Raw genomic sequence first — 17,375 nt, 5'->3', positions numbered from 1 at the left:
GGGATTATTTGGTCTGGGTCTGAATTGATACTTATGGATTGTATTAATCACCAATGCAATCTTTCTCAGAATTTATTGAGAACAGCTCTATAAAATAAATTGGAGCATGGGTTCTGGAACCAGGTGCCTGGATTCAAATCTTGCCTTTGTCTCTTAATAGCTGTGTGACATTGGGTAAGTTGTTATTCTTTCTTCACTGTTTGTTCATCTACAAAAAAAGCAGTAATAATAGTACCTTTCACACAGACTATTGGCAGGATTAAATGAGATCATGTACATGGCAAAGTGCTTAAAAGAAGTACTGGGCCTGTGGTATCCCTCCAGGTATCTTACTTTAATCATTATTTTTATTTTGGAAAGGGCTTTCCTTTCATTTTCAGATGGAAACATTGAAGCAGAGGAAGGAGGTACTTGCTCTAGGTTTTCCAGTGAGCCGATCGCAAAGCCTTGGCCAGAACTCTCTGGGAGATGCTCACTTCAGGCACCTCTTGATCATGGCCAGGTAGTCTCTGTGATGTCTCTCATCTGTGTTGTGATAGTGGAAGCAATAGAGAAGCAAATGACTGGAGCCTTTGAGATTCATATTCAGAATTTGTAATAGAAATGGTTAGAATCAAATAGAACAAAGTGAAAGATTATATTCATTAACAGCTTATATGTTGGATATTTTGGGGGGACTTCATTGAAGGGTTAAGGAAGGTACCCAGAAAGTTGAAGAGTAGCTTCACTTGGCTTGGACATCCATAATTATACTTTACAACTAACTTCGGAAGACTTCCTGAAGCAAGTGAGCGAGATAGGTAGCTTCAGGAAACTAGGAAAACAGTGGGCTGCTGGGGCTGGTTGGCAAATAGAGCCTGTAGGGCCAAAGACTCTTGTACGCGGAAACCATAGGATGAACTTTGACATTCCAGCTTTGCTCCTCCTTTTGATCTCCTAGCTCTCTCTGGTTCATGCCTGGTGTCAAATGGAAATATCCATGACTAGAACTCTCTGCAGAATATCTGCAGCCTCTTTCCTGGAAATATCACACTGACCAAACCCATTAGTTATTTTGTAGTGATTTGTACTCATCAAGATACTGGCTTGTATTCCCTTGTTGCCTGCATCCTGTGTACCAAGAATGGAACCTGAGATCCCTACACAGACACTAGAGGGAGTGTTGCCCTGGGAAAGAAGTGAAAATAAATAGAATGAAATAATAAAAAAAAATGCTGTGCAAGGAATTGTTCCAAAGGAAAGAAAAAGAGAAGCAGCACCCTGCAGGTGCATTGTGTGAGGGGTTGTTTGGTGACCCAAAGATACATATTAATTGGCAATAGGGCTGTTCAGTCCTGGGGGGTTGCTCATTCAGCCACTTCCTACAGAGAAAAAGAAATGGGTGTTTTGTCCAAATATGTCCATTCTGCAGTCCATGCCACCCATTAATGACCCAATTAATACTCTAGAAGTAAATTCAGCAGGAAGCGATGCTCAGGCTTGGTTCCCCTGTCTCCTTTGCATTTCCTCCCTCTGTACCCTTTCACTTCCTGTGCATGGTGGTCAGTCAATAGAAGCCTATTGAGTTGAATGGAATAAATACTTTCTTAAATACCTAAAGCTGCCTGGGTAAAGAATGAGTGCCTTGAAGGTGTAGGAAGGTCTCTTCTTGTTGCCTCCCCAGACCTGGGCCCTACCCTGGACATCTCTGCTCTCTCTCACCAGTGCTCCGATCCCACATGCCCAATTCAGTGCTTTAGTCTTTCTGGTGTCTATGGTAAGGTAGGCAGTTTCTCTTCCAGATGGTTAGAGTCAGGTTAAACATTACACTGCGGCATCAGAAATGAACTTTTTCTTTTTAAAATCTGTTCTCAGTGGGAGATGGAGAACAATTACTGAGTCGAACATTTTTTTCAGGGATAGAAAAGTAGCTCAAGCTGCCATATCTGAATGTGATTACATGTAGTGGAGGAACTTGTTACAATCAGACTTTCAAGACCATAAAACTGGAGATGCAGAGACATTTGTTTTCCAGGATGGTGGTAGGTAGAGGAAGCTATTTTTAGAGGCAAAAGAGTTGCTTGTGTCACTGTGTTGCTGTCACTGTTACTCATACTTGAAAGCAAACTTTTGACTGGAAGATTTCTCCAAAATTTTAAATGTCTTCTGGGTTATGAGAAAGTACCCAAGCAACGGTGACTTTGAACAGATCTCTGAGCCTCAGTTCCACTGGCTGAAAATTGGGATACTAGTGAACTTGGGTTGTTGATAATCTTAGAGACAATGCCTATAAAGGGTTGAGCATGCTAGGTTATTATGTTGGTTAAGAATGTTCTCATTATTTGTCTAGATAGAAAATGGTGTAGGTTGAGTGGCTACCCATTTGTAGCAGATCTGTTGGTTCCCTTGCACATATCCCCTTGGCACTCTGCTTGCTGGCCTGACCTCTAACCATCAGCGCTAGGAGTTGTTTGCCCACTGGAACTCACTTTAATCACCCAAGGCCCAGGCTAGGAAGTGTCAGAGAATTAATTCCCATTAAGGAATAGGGAGCAGCTACTTATCAATGATCAGTGGAAGTTGGTGGATAAATACCCCAGCTCCCTTACCCTTTGGGGTAGGGTAAATCTGAGACTTGTTTTCCACACTGTCTCCCAGAGTCATTGGGATTAAGCCCCACTTGCCTACGTGGTAACTTGCTTGCTTTATCAGCTGCCTTCCCATCCCTCTCTCATGTCCCCCTTCCCATAACAATATTTCTTGGGATCACCTCTCAAATAAACGACTTGAATTCAAGTCTTTGTTTCAGGGTGTGTTTCTGGAGGAATGCAAATTGAGATACCTTGGTTATTTCCAAGTGTGTTATTGTGGGCTCTCTAGAGAAAGAGAAACAATAGGAGATCTATATCTATATCTATATTTATATCTGTATCAATCTCCATAAAATAAGTTACTATAAGGAATTGGCAGACACTGTAATGGAGGCTAAGAAGTCCTAAATCTGTAGTCAGGAAGCTGGAGACCTAGGAGAGTTGATGTTGTACTTCCAGTCTGAGTCTGAGTCTGAGGACAGGAGAAGACCAGTGTCCCAGCTTGAAGATAGTCAAGCAGAGAGAAAGAATTATTTCTCACTCAGCCTTTTTGTTCTAATTAGTGCTTCATGGCTTGGATGAGGGCACTCACATTGGGAGGGCAATGGGCTTTACTCAGTCTACTGATTCAAGTATTAATCTCATCCACAAACACCCTCACAGATACACCCAGAGTAGTGTTTGGCCAAATATCTGGGTACCCCACTGCTCAGTCAAATTGACACATAAAATTAACCATCACACCAAGCCAGGAATTTCCCTCAGCCTCTTTTAAAAGTCTGCGCAGGGCTCTCCAATGGTACATACTGGGTGTAAGGAGGGAGATGAAGTCACTGATCCTACTTCTGAGAGGGTCCTCCTTTTGACTTGGCCCCTCCAGAAGAAAGGAGCCCACTCTGGGGTTATATTGAGTGCAGGAACAAGGTGCTGGGCTTTGAGGAGGGGACAACACCTCCAAATTAGTGTTCCTTGTCATTTCTCAAGACTAAGGAGCCTCACCTCACTCCAGGGCCTGTGCGTGGTGGTTTTCATAATACACAGAGGCTCCCTAAAATTCTGACCTCTACCTGTTGGCAGATGACTTCCTGCCTGGGAATGGGTGCAATTTCTCTTTTTCTTGAACTTCGTAAGGAGTTGGGCAGAGAGCAGCTGAGCTTGCCATCGGTATGCTCCTTTATAAGATCTCATTAGTGAGGGGCATCGTAATACTTTGGAAAAAATATTGGTCTGGGAGCTGAGACTCCTAAATTTGAGTTCCTGATGTACACTAACTGCCTTCAGCAGGTCACCATTTCTTAGGTGTAAGGGAATGAAGACGCTTTAGTATATGTCTATGAGAGTTTGTTTATTTTTTTAAAGATTTTATTTATTTATTCATGAGACACACACACACACACACACACACACACACACAGAGGCAGAGATATAGGCAGAGGGAGAAGCAGGCTCCATGCTGGGAGCCTGATGTAGGACTTGATCCTGGGACTCCAGGACCATGCCCTTGGCCAAAGGCAGGCGCTCAATTGCTGAACCACCCAGGCATCCTCAAAAGGTTTTTAAATGGGTGCATTAGTAAGGAGAGAGTCTAGAATGATAAAAGTACTGGAAAATGCTTCTTTCAAGCATGCATAAATTCGGTCTTACCCAAGTGGATATGCATGCATTCATTCATTCACTCATTCATTTATTCATTTCTTTGTGTAGTGTGATGCTAATTAAGTTACTGAATTTTCCAGGATTCAGTTTCTTTATCTATAAAATGGAACAGTTGCATAAATTGACGCAGGCCCATCTCAGCCTGAACTAGATGTGATATTAGGTCAATCATTTCTTTACATGTGAAATGGGGACAATCTTCTTTGTTCCCTTTATGTCACTGTTAAAATAATGACATAATGCACCTGGAAGCATTTTAAAAAGAATGCTTCTCAAAGCAATGTGAACAGGGGCGATATGGATTCAAGATGTTTGTTCACCTTACCTCTCCTTTATTAAGCAGCTAGAGGTCCTTCCACAACAGATTTGAGATCATGTCCAGCAACCACCTTGTTTTGCCTTCTCCCAGTGCAAGTGAAATGCTTCCATTAGCACACATACCATGATGTTAAAAACCTCAGACTTCCTATTCCAGGCACGATGTACAATTTATTTCAAGTCACATCTGATATAATAAAATTCTCAGATGGGAGTGTAATTTGGATGTTTAAAAAAACATTTGTTCCAGGACTTGACCTGTATTGATTGCTCAGCCTTATTCCTTTCAGATAATATGAAGTATTTGGGAAGCATCTGCTATAATGTCTAGTGATGTAGACTAGACACCCAAAAAGCATATAGTCTTGTATGTGAGAAACATACTGGGAAAATATTAGAGAACAGAGAACAATGTGGGATACTTAAGAAATGCCTGAGATGTGATCTAGACCACAGTGAAAGAAAACCACCAATAAAATACTGAGACTGTTATGCTTGTTTTAGTATCTACGACAAAATCCCATAGCATGGTTGACAATCCTCATGACTAAACCTGTGGGATGTCCTGAGCTTTAAGATCAGATGGGTTATTTTTTTTTAAAGATTTTATTTATTAATTGATGAGAGACACAGAGAGAGAAAGAGAGAGAGAGAGAGAGAGAGAGAGAGAGAGAGAGAGAGACACAGGCAGAGGGAGAAGCAGGCTCCATGCAGGGAGCCCGACGCAGGACTCGATACCAGGTCTCCAGGATCAAGTCCTGGGCTGAAGGCCCCGCTAAACTGCTGAGCCACCTGGGCTGCCCCAGGTGGGTTATTTTATGCTCTGACAGTTGCTGAAGATCCCGCCACATTAGTTTGGGTTGTGACTTTCTTGTGCAGGTTTTTTTTTTTTTTTTCTCAAGTTTCTAATTGTTTTATCTTCCTCCTAGACAGAAGAAACATCTGTTTCTTCACCATTGTACTAAGATATTATAGCTTCTTAGTTGTATTATTGGATGTTCTAATTTGTACCGATTTCTTTCTAGGTCTGCCTTCCTGCCGTCACTTTACTATTTATTCTACTCCTGGGTTAGTGCTTCTATTTTTTTGGCCTCTTTTTTTTGGGGGGGGGGCTGATATTCATTTTCCTGAGGTTTATCCTCAGTATTCTTTTGTAGGGAGGTCACAGGAATGTCTTGGCTTATTCATATGTCCTGACATAAATATTGATAGATTGCTTTTAATTCTCAAAAGATCCTGGCTTGGATGATAAATTATATGGTCACCCAGCACTTCAGCAATAGTTTTTTTTTTTTTCTTCTCATTCTTGACATGTCAAAAATTTATCTGGCTCTCACAGTGGCTTGAAGGTTTATCTAGACATAGAAATCTAGGGTCAAAAAAATTTCTGTTGGATCTTTGAAAGATTTAAGATTACCTTCTGGTTTTGTATCATCTGCTAATTCTGGATTATATGTGTCCCCCTCTCACTCATGATGGATGAGGGTAGGGAAAGGAGAAGTCTAGCATGGGCTACCTGTGGCTTCGTTCAAGTTAGTCATGCACAACCCTTTAAAGAGACCTGATGCATTACAATCTGATTTATGGAAAATCGGCAACATGTTGTGGGGGATGAATCACTACAGAGCAATTGCCATAGACATTTACTATTGAATACCTTTAATATAAAACTTAGCCCCAAAAATGTAGTTTTAGCTACTTTTTATTTTAAAAATGTAACATAGCTTTTAAAAACATCATTCATCAATATTCAACAAGTATTTGTAGAGTACCTGCTATATGCAGGCGCTGCTGGACTCTAAGTATATAATGGTGATCAGTGCTCTGAAGGAGAGGTTCATGATATTATCAGATATTATACCAGGCACATTTAACTTGAGAAGAGCAGAGAGGCAGAAGCAGATGAGCTGAGGTCTCAAAAATATGCTGGGTTAATTAGGTGAAGAGGAGAGGGTGGAATGTTCTGGGCACAGAGCGTCTGGGACGTGAGGGAAGAAGGTATATGGAAGAGACAGAGGGAAGGATATTGTGGCTGGGATGTATGGGTTGGAGGCTGGTGAGCAGAGGATGTATGGGTTGGAGGCTGGTGAGAGATGAAGCTAGACATACAGGCATGGGTAGGGTTTTATGGGTCCAGGGGAAGGAATTTATTCTGTATCCTAAGACATTGGGAGGGTTTAACGTAGGAGAGTCCTATAATTAAATTTGCATTAAAGATAACCACTCTGATCACTCTGTAGGATAGATGGGGAAAAGGAGACCAGACTGTCGCTGTAGCTAGAGAGGGTGATAGCTTGGGTGGTGGCCATGGAGGTGGGTGAGGAGAAGGCAACTGAAGAAGTATTTAGCAAGTGTAGTTGATGGTATTGTTGGCTTCTCTATATAATTCTTCACGCCTCGATATAACCCCCTTTGTATTGTGCCCTGGGAGTGCCCTTTCTTTACAGGTGGGGCCTTCATTCTCTACCTTCTAACTTTGGGTTTGGCTTTGAGACTTACTTTGGTCAACAGAAGAAGTGCCAGTTGTTAGCAAGAGGCATCAGGTGTTTCCGTGCTATCTCGTGCTCTGCAGTAGCCATGAGGAAGCATGTCCATGCTTATTTGCTGGTCTGGGGAGGAGAATGAGACAGGTCATATACAGCCACTCCTTGCCAAGCCTGGCCTACATTAGCCCAACTTAGCCAAGAGCAGCAGAAGAGCCCAGCCGAGCCTAGCTATGTCAGCCAACCTCCAGCTGCCCTATGTAGTTATGAGCATAAGTGATTCTTGTGAGAATAAGCAGTTGAGATTTGAGTGGTTTACTCCATAGCATTTGTGCAGCAACAGTTAACTGATACAGCAGGTGAAATCAACAGAACTTGATGGATTGGATGTAGCAAATTTGTGGGAGCGTAACTAGAGTATAACAAAGTAAGGCTCACCTATGTTTCAAGGTCATTAGCCTCATACCTGTTCTGGGCTATACTTAGGTGTGCCTTTGGTGGTTTCCTGCCCCTCACCTCTCTTTATAATTCATGGATTTTCCTAGAGCTGAATGAGGTAGGTCAGATTTCATGGTCCAAAAGAATTAGTCTTTCCCTCTTTCCCCCTTCTCTTTCCAGTAGCCTACATGGATTCCAGCAGAGTGCTGGAGCCAAGTGGTCCTCAGGTCCCTCAATGGGTGCCTTCAAGCCCAAACACTCAGTGTATTCTTGTGAGTTGTAGTCAGTTTCTGCGCTAGCTGTGAAGATGGGATTTCACTTTCAAGTGGGGAGACATGAGGGGCCAGGGATTTTTCTTAGTCTTGACTGATTATTTAAAATATATTAGTTTTGATAAAATATTTAGCTTTTAAACAACAAATTTAATATAGGGAATTGTGTTTTATTTATTAATTGCAGTTGCAGGGAGATTGGTAGGAGTTGTGCTAAAGTGCACTGTTGTGATTTTGCAAAGTATAGTAATTACTGTAATATTTTGTTGAATTATTAATATCTACTATGCCTGCAGGAACGTAAGCTTCTGCAGTCAAATTCATTTCACGATTGCCTTTTCCCCTTCTGGTTCTATTTTGTGTTTTCTTCTCTTTCTTGTACACTTATGAATTTTTTAAGAAATGGAGTTGGAGGGGCAGGGTTGATTATATGGTGTAGAACACCATTGTCACACCCCGTAACAATGTAGGCAGGCAGGGGAGAAAGCCTGTGATTTCTTGATGGTCTCTTGCCCCAGCCAAGTCTGTCAGTAGTACCAGACTAAGGGATGCTGAAAGGATCATGACTGGGAAGAAAGGACTCATCAGTGTACGTTTTCAGGAGCTGAGATGAGGAGAGAAGATAATGGGAGGCCATGTGTGGGCACACATGCTATGTGTACATGTCTCTGAGCAGAGCCAAACTTTCTTGTAGGTGGGGTTGGCAGGTGTTTGGGTTTAAGTGTTGAAACAGCACTAGGCTTCCTTATTAATTGTTTCAGCAACTATTACTTTGGATCTGTTATGTTCTCCAGTAAGATCATTGTGGATGATGATGGTAATGATGGTGATGGGGATAGCTTAGGTGTGTGGATGGGCTCATGCTGCAATAGAACTCCAGATCCAAGCCTAAGGCACATGTAGGAGTATCCCTCTGGTTGTTGGAAGACCAGCCTTCACATCACCACCTGCCAGTTTTACGAAATGAAATGGCCCACATCAGTCAATAACCCAGACTTACGTTTCCTTAACTTTTTCATCATTTCAGAAATCAAAATGCAATCACATTTTTGAAAGGGTATTATAAACTATACATTTCCAGACATATTTAAGGGCATGCCTTTGTTATTAAATCATAGCAGAAGTTGCTTGTACTTGTGGTGTGATTTCTTAGGGGCAGCAGGAAGTATTATCTGTGTGATTTTGTCTTTGTTTTTGCTAGAAACTTCACAATGCAAGAGTCATTCTTTTGGGTTAAACATTATTGTCACCAAGATCCTTTTAAAATACCAGTTGTTGAGAGACAATATTTGAGAGCTAGAAAGAACAAATTATGATCTAACCACATCCTTTTCTAAATATGGAAAGCATGACCAAGTGAGACTGTGGAGTGATCAAGATGGTGGAAGCACCCACACCCATGTCTAGCTACCTGACTCGTCGTTCAGTGCTCTTTCTGCCACACCCTGATGCTCTTTCATTTTCCATGAAGTTCTCAATACAATCTAGGACTTTTTCTCCCAGAAGGGAGTCTTGGGTAGAACGAACACATTTGGTGACTTTGGGGAGACACTGGGGGAGGGATACTCTAGGTGGCATAGTCATGCTTGGGTCCAGTGGACCTCACTCCGCCTGTCACTGTCAGTTTGGGCAGGTTACTTTTCTGCAACCTGGTTCTCTCCTTTATACAACTGGGATTAGAATCACTATTTTACACAGCTGTTGTGATGCTTTAGTGAATCTGAAAGACTTGGCAAGTTTCCTGACCTGAGGTGGAGGATACTGGAAGGTGAGTTTTAGATGGTAAGAGGTTCTGCAGATTAGCATGGTCTGCCTCATAGTCGGTATTCTCCTTAGAGCCCTTTTGCCCATGGTGAGGGTGTGTGTGAAGGGGAGAGGGAAGTTGCATTCTCAACACTGCCATTGCCCTGCCCTGGGGTGGGGAAGGAGGGGGCTGTGATGTATCCTGGGAGGAGAGCCCTGTAATGGCCTGATGGATGGGCTAATAGCAATGGCTCTCCTTTTCTCTTTTCATCTCAGAACAGGGCAGACCCAGTCCCATTTAGAGGCACCTAGAAGAAGTGCGGATGGCAAGAGGTAAGAATGAGCATCTTCAGATATAAGCAGGTGACTTGGAAGAAGAGATAGGCTTATATCCACATTCTGCATGCTTCTATGTCATATGGGCTGCTGCTTCTTCTTCTTCTTCTTCTTCTTCTTCTTCTTAAAGATTTTATTTGAGAAGGAGGGAGGGGGAGAGAGAGCAAGAGAGCAAGCCCATGTGCACATGAGCAGTGGGGGAGGGGCAGAAGGAGAAGCAGGCTCCCCTTGATCCCAGGTCTCTGGGGTTGTGACCCTAGCTAAAGACAGATGCTTAACCAACTGAGCTACCCAGGCTTTGGGCTCCTCTTCTTGGTTTAAGCTACTAATGTGGTTTCTTGAAAATGGGTTTCAGGTTTGTTTGTTTGTTTTTAACTGAGAGTTTAATCTTGCTTCTAACAAGTCCATCCTAAATTCCTTGTTTGCTGGCTAGCATCCATTATTTCTTGTGAATTTATGGCAAGTAAAGCAGGGCTGTGCCTGGGTTAGGTCTTGGGCAGAAGATGGGATTTCCAGAGACAGAAGGACATCTGAAACACCCCAGAACCCTATGTCTACTCTTAGGGCTGGGGGCTGAGCCAGCGTTTGCCTCAAGTGAAATAAGAACTGGACCAGGGAAGGGTATTTGGTTCCCCTTCCTGGCTCTTTCCTTCCCCTCTGCCCATCACCCTCCACTGTCTTCTTGCTCCCTGCACTGGAAACATGTTTTAACATCAGTCCTCCCCTGCTTCAGTTCTCTTTCCTGAGGCCTTTGCATTTTATTAGACATTTTTCCAGCTTCCCTGAGGTTTAATCAAAGAACAAAAATTGCATGTATTTAAAATGTACAATGTGATATTTTGACATATGCATACATTGTGAAATGATTACCACAATCAAGCTAATGTATCATCACCTCATATAGTTACCTTTTTTTTTGATGGTGAGAACATTTAAGATCTGTCTCTTAGCAAATTTCAAGTATGTAATATAGTATTAACTACAGTCACCCCTGCTGTACTTTAGGTATCCAGAACTTTTTTCATCCTGCATAACTGAAACTTCATACTTTTTGACCAACCTCTCCCAATTTCTCCTGCCTCCTAACCTCTGGCAACAGCCACCTTTCTATTCTCTGCTTCTAGGAGTTTGACTTTTTGAGATTCTGCATGTAAGTGAGATCATACAGTACTTGTCTTTCTGTGCCTGTCTTATTTTACTTAGCATCATGTCCTCCAGGTTTACCCACATTGTCACCAATGACAGGATTTCCTGCCTTTTTAAGGCTGAACAATATTTCATTGTGTGTGTGTGTGTGTGTGTGTGTGTGTACCATCTTTCCTGTATCCAGTCATCCTTTGATGGATACTTGGGTTGACTCTGTATCACAGATATTGGGGATAATACTGATGCCATTTCTGGCCAGAGATGCTCATTTCCTTTCTGACCCCTCCCTGAGGCTCAGAACACTCCTCAGAGCTGAGAGCAATAGCTCTGACCAAAGACTGGCTTTGGTCATAGGTTGCTTCTTCCTTTTCCCCTCCTCCTCCTCCTCTTCCTCCTCCTCCCCCTTCTCCCCTCCACCTCCTCCTCCTCCTTTTAAGATTTTACTTATTTATTTGAGAGGGAAAGAGAGAGAGAGACTACACATGAGTGCAGGGCAGAGAAGGGCAGAGGGAGAGGGAGAAGCAGACTCCCTGCTGAGCAGAGAGCCAGATGCAGGGCTCTGGGATCATGTTATGAGCCAAAGAAAGGTGCTCAACTGAATGAGCCACCCAGGTACCCCTTGGTCACATGCTTCTAATACTGGATTTTCTTTGGTTAAGGAGGCAAGGAATTGGGGAGAGCTGTACTGTCTCCCTTCCCTTCCATAAATCTATTTATTTAAAAACATATATGTAATATAGGGCAGCCCCGGTGGCGCAGCAGTTTAGCGCCGCCTGCAGCCTGGGGTGTGATCCTGGAGACCTGGGATCGAGTCCCACGTCAGGCTCTCTGTATGAAGCCTGCTTCTCCCTCTGCCTGTGTCTCTGCCTCTCTCTCTCTCTCTCTGAATAAATAAATAAAAAGTCTTTATATATATATATATATATATATATATATATATATATATCATAACATAACATAACAATTGCCATTTGAACTGTTTTGAAGTGGCATTGATTATGTTCCCATTGTGGAGCACCCAAAACCACTATCTACTTCCCAAGCTTTTTCACTGCCCAGACAGAAAGTCTGTGAATACGGTTCAGTGACTTCCCATTGCTCTGAATTCTCTTTGTCAGCACAGGGCGGGGTGGGGGTTGGGGGGGTTGTTGGTTCCTCCATTCTTCCTTTTCCTGCCCTATCCCTCATCTCTCCCCCTCTTCTCCTTTCCTCTACCACAGGGGCCCATGTCTTTGGGGATGCGGAGAAGGCTTGTAATATTCAGGGCTGAGAAGTAGCCAACATTTCCAACCCTCTGCCCCCTTCATGTTCCATATTCTTCAGCTGTGAAAATAAAAACACTTCTTGCACTCCAAGATCCGTGCCTTCTTCAACCCTCAACGTGTTCTTTTGGCTTGGGTGCATTATGCCAGAGCCCTGACAGGCTGGCCATGCATGTCCAATGCAGTCTTATACTTGGGACTTGGTCTCAGTGAAGCCTTTTTTTGTGGGAGACTTATTTCTATGTAACTGCGATCAGAAACAGGCACACTCCATATTTGAGTTGTTATCTCCTGTATTCATTATTATCTTTGTCATTATAAGTAGTGAATGATGATGAGCAATGCATTGTGGTTCGGGCACTTTTATGTATTTACAAATAATATATATCATCCTGCAATAGTTCAGAACACATTGTGAGTAAATTCCGAACTGTGCTTCCATGCTGTGGCAGATGCTGAACAGAGACAATTCAGATTTGCTGTGGTCTTCTGGGAACTTGAAATCTAAGATAAGTACATGTAAATAGAGGAAGATGGAAATGCTAATTCTACACTGGCACCCGGAGTGAAACCTTCGGGAAGATGATCTAATGTTTACCAAGGACCTACTATGTGTCCGATGTCTGTCTTGGGTGCTTTGCATGTGTCATCTCATTTCCCCATGTCAGTGAACAAGTTGGGGCTACTGTTGTACCGGTCCCTTATGGATGAAAAAACCATGATGGAGAGAGGTTGCATCAATTGCCAGGGTCACAGAGCTAGTAAGCTACGGAACAGGTAGTGAAATAGAAGAACATACCTTTTGAGAATAGCAGGTCATGGAGTCTGCTATATTATTGACATAGAAATGAGGAGCTTATAGAGTTTGGGTGTAGGGACAGGCTGAGAGAACCAGAGCGAATGGTTGTGTAGAGATGAGGAGATGAACTTTTATTTCATTCTACAAAGATATAATTTTATAAAAATCACAGACGTTTACTGTATTCTCATCGTGTACCAGATGTTGAGTTGTAAGCTCTGCATTCAGCATCTCATTTAATCCTTAATGTTTCTGCGTGCCTACTATTATGTTTACATCGTCCTTGTAAGGATGAGGAAATAAAGGCACAGAGGGGTTACATTCCTGGTCCTGGTCACACAGCTGCTGAGTGACCGAGCCACAGCTCCCGCGTGGGCCCGCCTGACTGGAGAGCTCCTTGCAGGCAGGGCCAGAGAGCCTCTCTGTAGCCCCCTTCTCCACCTGGTCCCAACAATGAGGGCCAGGCCCCAGGACTGTGAGGTTCAAGTACCCCACTAGGGCTAAGATGCATTTCCAACTCCTCAACTTTTCCCCAATTAGACCATCCTGTTCATCTCTAAGCTGAGCATGTGTTCTTAAGTTCTGGTGTTTCTAGGTCAGGAGCAAGAGGAATAAAGAGTCAGAGATAAGAGTAACAGGGTGTGTGTGGGAACCAGGAGAGAGGGGGACAAAGTGAGGCCAGATTATGGAAGCATTGCACGTCCTGCTGGCTTTTTTGGCTTTATTTTTATTGGCGATAGGCAACCCTTAGTAGTTTTGAGCAAGGATGAGATGCAATTAGTAGTGGCATCAATCCTTCTCAATCCATCACAAAACCCATCCTCTCTCCTTGGTGGGAAGGAAAACAAAGGCTCAGAGAGGCATGGCAGCTTGCCTGGAGGCTCCCAGTAAATTGTTTCAGGCAGTGAAACCAGAAGCCAGCCCTGCTGTCTCTCCTTCCCAGCTTTGGGGCTCTGGTAGCTGCTGGTTGCCTTTCTTTCCCTGGCCCCCCCAGCCTGCTCCCTCCTTCACTCAGGAGCTCTGCACCACCTCGCGGTGGCCCTCTCCATCATTAGAGCAACCAGTGGGGTTCTGCTGTAATTAAAGGAAGCCAACAGGAGGAAGCAAAGCAGAGCAAGGGAAAAAAAACAATCACCAACAAAACATCTTATTTCCCACGCAAACTCCCTACAACTAGTGTCTATTGGCTTTCATGGGAACCTGCTTGCTTTAAATACAGCAAAGGGAAACCCCACAGGATGATGTGGGAAAGCAGGTTGTTAAGATACCTTCAGGCTGCCAGAGTGGGGATTTACTCCTTTTTTTCCCCCTCCCTACCCTGCAGGGCAAAACTGATAAAATGTTAGTGTTGAAAGCGACCTCGAAGGTCATTTAGTGCAGGGCAGCCTTCCCTCCATCCCCTGCCCCTCCCAGGACAGCGTCTCTGACACATTGTTATCTGGCTCCCACTCTCCCTGGCTCACTCAATTTGCTGGACCAAAGCTCAGGTAGGGGTAGGAAGACACTTTAGCGAAAACTGGCCACCCACGCCTGTTGTCATTTACGGCCCGACTCCGGAAATGTCTAATTAATTCATTTATCCAATTAGCCCCTTGCTCTCTGAAATGCTTTTTCTTGGTTGCTGAGCAACCAGGATAGACTTTCAACACATGCATGCTGCTGGTGAATGAACCAGTAGTTTCTTCACCCTGGCACCCCCTGCCCCCGCTCCTCTTTCTCCTTTTATTTTTCTGATGCACAGTAATGAAGACCATCTCCACCAATCTCCAGCCTTCTCACCTTCCCCAAACCTCTGGATGTGCTTGCTGCCCGACTTAACACATTTCTGAAGGTAATTTTTATATCAGGCATTTGTCATGGACAGGGAGAATGACAGGATATACAGGTACACAGAGATGCCTTTGCAAAATAATGGAATTTGCCAGGCTCAGGCAGGACCCAGGAAAAGCTTTGCTGGTGCCTGGGGGGTAGGAGGGAGGGGACCTTGGCCAAGGTTAGGCTCAGAGGTACTTGGGAAGAGGAGGGGCAGTTCCATTTGTTTTACAGTCTGCCCTTCATGGGGTCTTGTCATCCATTCCCAGCCATGAGTACATGGTGAGCAGTAAACAGGAGGGGGGATTTTAAGGGAAGCTGAAAGGGACGATCTCAACCTAGGAGGGCAGTAAAGTGCCTTGAGGAATCATCCTTGAAGTAGAACATTCTCCAATTTCAGGATGTGAAAATGCCACATACTGTTTCAGTGAGCTAGAATGTCAGAACTGGACTTTGAGCCCAAATGTCCACCTTTCCCTGTCTCTATAGATGAGAAAATTGGAGCTTCAGAAGAATGAACCATTTGCTCAGAGCCAGCCTTTGGGTCTCCAGAGTCCCAGGCCTTCTCAGTTGACCACACTGCTCCTCTTCCATCTTATTAAGGGACCCTTGTCGATAACATTAGTTACTTGAGTCTCTGAAACTTACTTTTAAAAGTCAGTTTTTACTTTGGAAGAGCTTAAGCTGGCAGTGAAGGTTTGCAGGGCACAAGGATCTTGGCTTCTGTCCCACTGTTCACCTTGGCATATGTCTACTGCAGATGCCAGGGCATGTGATCCAGCCCATTATTCAATAAGAATAGGACCAGTCCTTGCCCTCAGGGAGCCCTCACTGTAGTGGAGGGGATAAACAGGAGAGGGAGGAGGGACTCCTTCTTAGAAGGAATCATTTAGAGAGGAGGATCTGGGCCATTTGATCTGGACCCAGATCTTCTGGTTGTAGGGACTGTGAAGGGAGGATGGAGGTGGGGCTCTTTTCCACCAAGAGGCAGCATGGGCCAAGGTCAGGAGGTATGAGAGATGGTGACATGTTTGGGGACTAGAGAGTGGCTTAGAAATGGAACCTCTGGGCCGTTTGGCTTTTCTGGGAGACACGGTAGGTAGCTTGGTGCTGCCCATAACAGCATCCGGAAAACATTGTCTCCTGCTCACCGGAATAGTGAGAAAGCAGAGTTACTTATCTCTATGCATGGGTGGGGAAGGAAAAGCCTATGTCAGGTTTTCTGGATGGAAATGACTTCCCTTTGAAGTTAGTTCATAAATAATGACAAAGGCCATAAAAGTATGCACTCCCTGCACACGTATTTAGCTACCGCTGTGGGCCAAACTCGCCAGCAGCAGAGTGGAGTGTTCAGGAAAAGCAGTTGCCTAGAGGAAGAAAGAACTATGCATTGTCTAAAGCACTGGCTCACAGAGCCTCCTGTGGGACCAAGGGAAACTTTATTGGGAAAGACCTGTTCCTTGGCACTCACGATTGTGGCAATCACTCAATCTGCAATTTTAAGAGATAGAAAAGGAACTGGCTGTGGACGATGGTCACCTCGATCAGATTCTTCAGTTCAAGTGCTTCTGTCCTTCCAAGCATTGCTCTTCAGGGTAAAGTTCTCCTTACTTCATCCATCCAACCATATTCCCCTATATCAGGCACTCCTTTACCCCCCCCGCCAAAAAAAAAGGCTGGCCTTGCGTTTAGAGAACCTAGAGATGACAGACAGCATTATGGGATGTTCTTTTGTGTACAATCTCCTCTGGGAATTTTCTTAACAAGGTGGTTTGAATTCCTCTAGGAATTAAACTGGGGTGACTGCTATTGTTCTTGGTTAAGACTTGTTATGATAAAAAACATGTTGGGCTGAAAATTACATTGGTTTGTCTCTGGAGCAATCAGACGTACGTGGCGATCTAAGGCTTTGGTAGGAAACAGTCTGTGGCTTTTTACTCAATAAATATGTGATTCATTGGGGCTTTGCTGGATGAAGCCACTCTCTGCTTGAATCTTGCTAGACCAGAAGGTGGAGTCTCCGGTAGTCGCTGCCTCTTGCTTGTTCCTTTGATTTTCTCTGGTGAAAAATGACTCTTGTCTTGGTGAGGTCTGTTAAATCCGTTCTTTTCCAAATGGGGCTGCTCGTGTGTGGAAGGGATTGGAACTTTCTCTCTCTCTGATCACCCCTTGCCATCCCTTTGGTGATTCGGTTTCCCATTTTCTGGGACGTGTCCACAGGGTTTGTCTCCCGCCCCACCCCCCCCTTATATAAGGAGGCAGGGTGCATCAAGTGCCAGATTTCATTCAGCCCTGTAACAATTATCCCTTTATGACATCACTGCTTGTCACCATGGAAACATCCCCGAGTCACAGAGACTGGATTGTGGCATCATAGCATCAGGCAGGAGGAGGGGGAGAGGAGAGAAGAGGATTGAGACTGCCCAGGGGGATGAAATTCCAATAAAATACCGAGTGATGGCAGGAATGTAGGATTTTTCTGTTTGGATTCTTGAATGAAGAGTCTGACCATGGCTTGCCAGAGTAAACCTCATCTAAGA

At 44.0% G+C, this 17,375-nt stretch overlaps 1 protein-coding gene and 2 long non-coding RNA genes across 5 annotated transcripts in view; 2 read left to right on the top strand and 1 right to left on the bottom strand.

The window, feature by feature from the left end:
* The window catches only part of SORCS3 (sortilin related VPS10 domain containing receptor 3), a 586,644-nt gene that overhangs the window by 7,629 nt on the left and 561,640 nt on the right, over nt 1–17,375 (top strand). The gene's annotated exons all lie outside the window — the stretch shown is intronic.
* On the bottom strand, nt 323–17,110 carry LOC144301147 (uncharacterized). Its single transcript, XR_013367935.1, has 3 exons — nt 15,484–17,110; nt 7,044–7,153; nt 323–525 (listed from the first exon to the last, which is right to left on the bottom strand). It is a non-coding gene; the product is annotated as an uncharacterized LOC144301147 (long non-coding RNA).
* LOC144301146 (uncharacterized) overlaps nt 13,545–17,375 on the top strand; it is a 79,091-nt gene continuing 75,260 nt past the window's right edge. Inside the window, exon 1 of one of the 3 annotated variants that reach the window (XR_013367933.1) lies at nt 13,545–14,854. This is a non-coding gene — a long non-coding RNA (uncharacterized LOC144301146). The remainder of the gene's footprint in view (nt 14,855–17,375) is intronic. The other 2 variants (XR_013367934.1, XR_013367932.1) reach the window with 2 other exon arrangements.

Source organism: Canis aureus, chromosome 29 (genome assembly GCF_053574225.1).
Source record: "Canis aureus isolate CA01 chromosome 29, VMU_Caureus_v.1.0, whole genome shotgun sequence".
In the NCBI taxonomy this organism is placed as follows: domain Eukaryota; kingdom Metazoa; phylum Chordata; class Mammalia; order Carnivora; family Canidae; genus Canis; species Canis aureus.
The sequence above is the reverse complement of the archived record's forward strand: the minus strand, read 5'-3'. Positions and strand labels throughout refer to the sequence as shown.